The 5,489-nt window shown below is 33.0% G+C and overlaps 1 pseudogene; it reads right to left on the bottom strand.

Moving 5' to 3' along the window:
• Positions 1-1,861: 1,861 nt before the first annotated feature.
• On the bottom strand, positions 1,862-4,897 carry LOC121223134 (cyclic dof factor 2-like; annotated as a pseudogene).
• Positions 4,898-5,489: the final 592 nt, after the last annotated feature.

Below are 5,489 nucleotides of genomic sequence, written 5' to 3' on the forward strand. Positions count from 1 at the left end.
ACAAGTAGGTTTAAAGTGTGACAAGTGTCACATTTATATATATATATATTGTTTACTATACCCTATAAGATCACTTGGGTCTTGACTTTATATAGAGCGATGGTTAAAACTTTTATCAGACACTTGTTTGACACAAGTTCAAACATTGTCACCTCTATCCCACCTGAATATTGTCTCAAAAAAATATTGTATTTTGATGATGATATTTTAATTTAGTTTTCATTAAAATAAAAATATTTTAATAGATTATATGAAAAATTTATAAATAATTTATATTAAATTTTTTACAAGACATGAATACTAATATAAATAAAATAATATTTTAATTCTAAGGATAAAATTATCATTTTTAATCTATTTCTCACATATTTTATAACATTATTCATGTGAACCAAATAATGTAATATTATTAAACTAAGTAATAAATCAAACAATAATGGCAAGTTACAAATAAAATTGAGATTTTGAGATGAAAACTTGGATGATTTATGATTAATTTTAAGGAGTTTAAAACATAATAGGATAGGAGGTTGGTCTTTAACAACTGACATTCTTAAGATTCCATAATCCATCTTCTCTAAGTAATTTTTTATCTCCTTTTCTTTTTCTAAATAGAAAAACTTTATTTTTCCCTGAAAACCTAATGGCAAAGTTGACATGTACAAGTTATGTTCCTTAAGGCTTAAGGTATGTTCAGATTTCACGAATATTTACATAAAAATGGCATATAGTTTAAGACACGTCATTAAGAAAAAAGGAAAATAACTTTTACTTTATTAAGTTCCCTTTTTTGTTTTGTAAATCTATACTTGAATAAAAAAGTTTCTGATTTTTTATTAAATAAAAAATTATATACGAATTTAGCAAAGTGTGGAACGATAGGATTTGACTTTTTTGCAATTTTATTTAAGAAACTCATTTTACAAATTTTAGAAGCAAGCTTTAAAGCTTATCACAATGACTTTATATTGTTTTTTTTTTATGGATTTATTGCCATTTTGTTAGGAAATGAGTCATAAAGGAAGGATATATTTCTCCCATGGCGTATTGAATCTTCTTCCTTTAACATGCAATAAGGAAAAGAAAAGCAAACGTATACAAAGGAAACCCCTTTGCACAAAGCTTTTATACCCTCCTACTGCTTTTGTCAATCAAAAGATTTTGACTCTCATGCTTCTACTGCTTTCATGTTATAATCATATTTGTTTTTTTTTGGTACGCTATAATGAAGTGGTGATTCACAATGATGGAGCTGTCAACCTTTGCATCAATGGCTTGCCGCCCATATTTTTATTTCTAAAATTATCAAAAGCACTTAAAAGATAAAAGGTAGAAATAAAGGTCTACCAATATGAAGAAAAACAAACTTACGTGATGATGTCTTTAGTAATAAGAAAAAAAAAAGGGAATGGAAAGAGAAGAACCTGATCGTGTTACTTACAAATTACAACTGAATGAATGAAGATATAAACATTGCAGAAAGGATCATAAACCTCAACTTTATATGGCTATTGTTGAAGTTATCGGATACTTCTCACTAAGATAGATTCCATAAACATAGGGAAACTGAAACCCAAGTGTGCTGTGTTTTCACAATGCTTGGAGAAATGTCAAGTCCACATACACTTAACTTGTTACTTAGCAACTGTTTTCAGGTCAACAGCTATGGATATGAATAAACCATCATGATTTTGATCTTTTCATGAAATTTTTGTATCTAATACTTGTGTCCTGAGATGAGAGATCCTCCAAATATATGAAATAATTTTGGCTTGATGCTACGTAGTTTCAGCAAGCCAAACTGATCTTTGCAGCAGCTGATAATTTTCAGGAATCAAAGCATAAAGGAATGAAAACTGTATTTACCGGGAAATCTATTTTTATCCATCTTCAAAACTGGAGATATTGTACACAAATAATTTCAGAAGAAGACCAACCCCTAACATAATTTGAATATATGAAAATCAAAAGCACCATCTGCTCATCTTTTTTCGTTTCTTGTTTCTCAAACTACATCGAAAGAGATATGCATGTGTATGAAATCCGCAAATGATGAACACCACTCGATCACTGTCTTCTACTATTTACACGAGTCTGGAAAGTAAGAATGGATACATTGCCTAACTTGTCGGTAACTGGAGCAGCTTTACTTCCATTCAGCTTTCAACTGATGAAACCTGTGCATTCAATAAGCTCATACCATATTATCATACACCTAGATTTCGAGGCAAATATTTATGTGCTCTCCTGGAATGTCTGTGAACGAGAAAGGGCTGCAGGGTTTGCTTCCAAAATATAACTGCCATCTGATACATGATCTTTGCCTTCTGCTTTAGATTCGAAGGCGTTGAAAATTTTACCTCCTCGTAAAGGATCCTTCTGGCCAGGTTTAATACCTAATGTAGCCCATATGGGACTCCTTGAAGCTTCATTTGGATTGTCAATTCTTAGCGTTTTGGGGACCAGAATGCACTTCTCTGATTGCTCCTCTTCGACAACATTAGCTTCTCTGTAATGTTTGCCTAGTGTCAGTAAGCCATTGCCTGAGCCACAACTGTTGCTAGTAGAGGACGATGGAGATAGGCAACCACTGGAATTACTGATAGAGACATTTCCTCCACCGGGAGCCCATAGAGGAATGCAACCCCAATAAGCAGGCACAAACTGTAATTGAATGTTTGACGGGCAAAATCCCGGAACTGCCACCATTGGTGCAGGGCACCATTGAACTGTATTCGAAGTAGTGCCGTTTGGTGCACCAATATGTTCAGAAGAACCTTGACCAGTGGCCATTGAAGCTACATTACTTAGGCCTGTATTCCAAGGAAAAATACAAGGAGAAACAGGATAACACTGCGTTGGATGCTTTGTGTTCAGCTCATTAGGTCCCGCTGAACCTATTCTCTCTTTTTGCATGACATTTCCAGGCATGCCGCATGGCGTCATGGAAGACCCACACAAGGAAGGTTCTTCTCTTATTTCTCCTGAACTGACTGTACTGGTCTCAACACATCTCTTCTGGTCCCAAGGCTAAGCACTGTCTCCATGGATTCACAAAGAGGTGCTTCTGTACCAAATTTTAGAACTGTTCCATTTCCCATGGCAGTTGTAGTTTCCCCCGGAGATAGAAGCTGTTGAGTCGTAGAGTCGGGGGTTTCTATCCGAGTCACTGGTACGCCGCCAGAAGAAGCTATTATTATCTGTCGGTATTGAGAGGCCAAGTGCTTGTTCTTCCTCCGCCCAGCACCTATAGGAACATTTCTCATTGTTCCACCAGCTGTCCAATATCTCTGGCAGTTCTTGCAGAAGTGCCGAGGTTGGTTGACATTATAGTTATTGAAATAACAGAATTTTGTGTCAAAGCTGTTGCATCGTGGACATGGAAGGATCTTGTCTGGTTTCTTAAAAACTTTCTCTTGGTCTGTACCATTTGTCTCTACCTGTTCATCTTTTACAATACAGTTCATTCGTATCCCGTTGGATTTCAAAGAAGTCCGGCATTCTTCCGTATCATTTTCTACCGTAATGGACTGACATGTGTTCGCCTGAGAAGTTTCGATTTCGACAATGGTCGAATCCTGAAATCCAGAATCCAAATTGCAATCTCATTTATAAAAGGTAAAAGAATAATGAAAAATACCCATCAGTCAAATTGTAGTAAAAGTAATGCAAAAGAAAGATGTTTCTTGACCAAATTCAAACGAATAATGTTCAAAGTGTCCTTTTTCCCAAGTTTACAAGAAATTGACTGGGAACAAATGAAAAAAGAAAAAAGTATGGCTGCCATAATTACATGACTTTAAGCAAAGGTACAGGCCATGAACAGCTTCTAATAAATCATGTTGGCTGCTTTTGCCCATCACCCTAAGACAATAATATAATATAATAATTATATTTACATAAAGCTGGCTTTTCATTCAAAAACCAGGAAAAGATGGTCCAAAAGAAATCATAAGTTACAAAATTCCTAATGAACATATAATCTCTACTGCCAAAATCAACCAGATGTTTTTAATAGATGAACAAAATAAATTATTTATAAAAGAAAAAACCAAACATAATTTTAATGTTCTTACTTCCCGGAGCATCCAAAGCAAAACTTGACCCCATTTTTTTGCGAAATTTAAGGCTTCGTTACTTCATTTAAAACCATATGTTAAAACACACACACAAGCAAATTTAAAACATCAGAAAGGAAAGGACTACATAAAAAAAATGAAACCATTTATCATTAACCATTTACTCGTTTATATACCAAAAAAGCAAACAAAATTCATTCCAAGTATAAGTCAATAAAAAGCAAGTAAATATGAAAGTGAAGATGCCAAAAACATGTGTTTTGAGTCCCAAAAACTTCAACTTTGGAACCATAAAAGAGGTTTAACAAACCCACACTTTCCCAACACATCATAGCAAAACAAAGCAAAAGACCCATAAACATGAAGGCAACAACGGCAGAAAAAAAAAGGGTAATTAACTAGAGGAGAAAACATACAAAGCATGAATAGAAACAATACAAGCAATGTAAAAAATAAGAAATGAAGTCTGAATATATGTAAAAAGGTGAGGTTACCCCAGCATGAATCTGAGATTGAGGCATAGGAATCTCCCTTCCAAAGAGCTTGAAAGCTGGATCTCCACCCTTCATCTTTTACATGAAGATTTTGATGTCTTTGAAACTATGAAGAGCAACAACCATTACTGGGGGAGGAAAAAAAGAGCTCTTTTGTAGAAGCAAGGAAGCAACTTTTTATAGTGTTTTTAGTCTTTTTCTCTAAAATCCCAGAAAACCCCTTAAAAACACAAAATAGAAAAGGAAAAAAGATTTGATAAAAGAGTCTGTGAGATAAAAGCATAAAGAACGTGAAGGATCAGAGTTCAATTTTTAAACCTTTCTTTTTTTCCTGCTTTTTTATTATAGTATTTTTAAAGATAAGCTGTCTATTTGGGAAACCTTTTTTCTTTTTCGATTTCTTGGCAGGGTTATAAAATCTAGGCCATGTCAACTTTCTTTTGGGTTTATTTCTCTCACTACTCCTTCTACTCATCTTACATTTTCAATTTACTTTTATTTCTCAAATTTTAGTTTTTCTATTTTTACATTTCAAATTTCAGGTCTAATTTTATAATTATTTTGTTAGATTCATAAATTTAACTGAATTCTTATAAAAAATACATAGATTTATTTCATATTTTAACCCTTATTTTTATAATAAATATGTTGATGTACCTATGTTTTTATTAACGAAAAATATTTTTGGTAATGAAATTTAGATGGTTGACTATGAGATAAATAAACCAAATTTTTATGAAAAATGAATTTCATATTTTATTTTTAGTATAATAATAAATTTATCTCAGGAGTATAACTTGAAAATTAATGTAAAAATATTTCAAAATTGCTTCATCTCTTTTGTTATTGTAATTCACCATCCATTTTCAATTATTCTCATTATATTTATGTGACGGCCCGATGGTCTAGAGTGTTC

This window comes from Gossypium hirsutum, chromosome D11, assembly GCF_007990345.1.
Source record: "Gossypium hirsutum isolate 1008001.06 chromosome D11, Gossypium_hirsutum_v2.1, whole genome shotgun sequence".
Classification (NCBI taxonomy): Eukaryota; Viridiplantae; Streptophyta; class Magnoliopsida; order Malvales; family Malvaceae; genus Gossypium; species Gossypium hirsutum.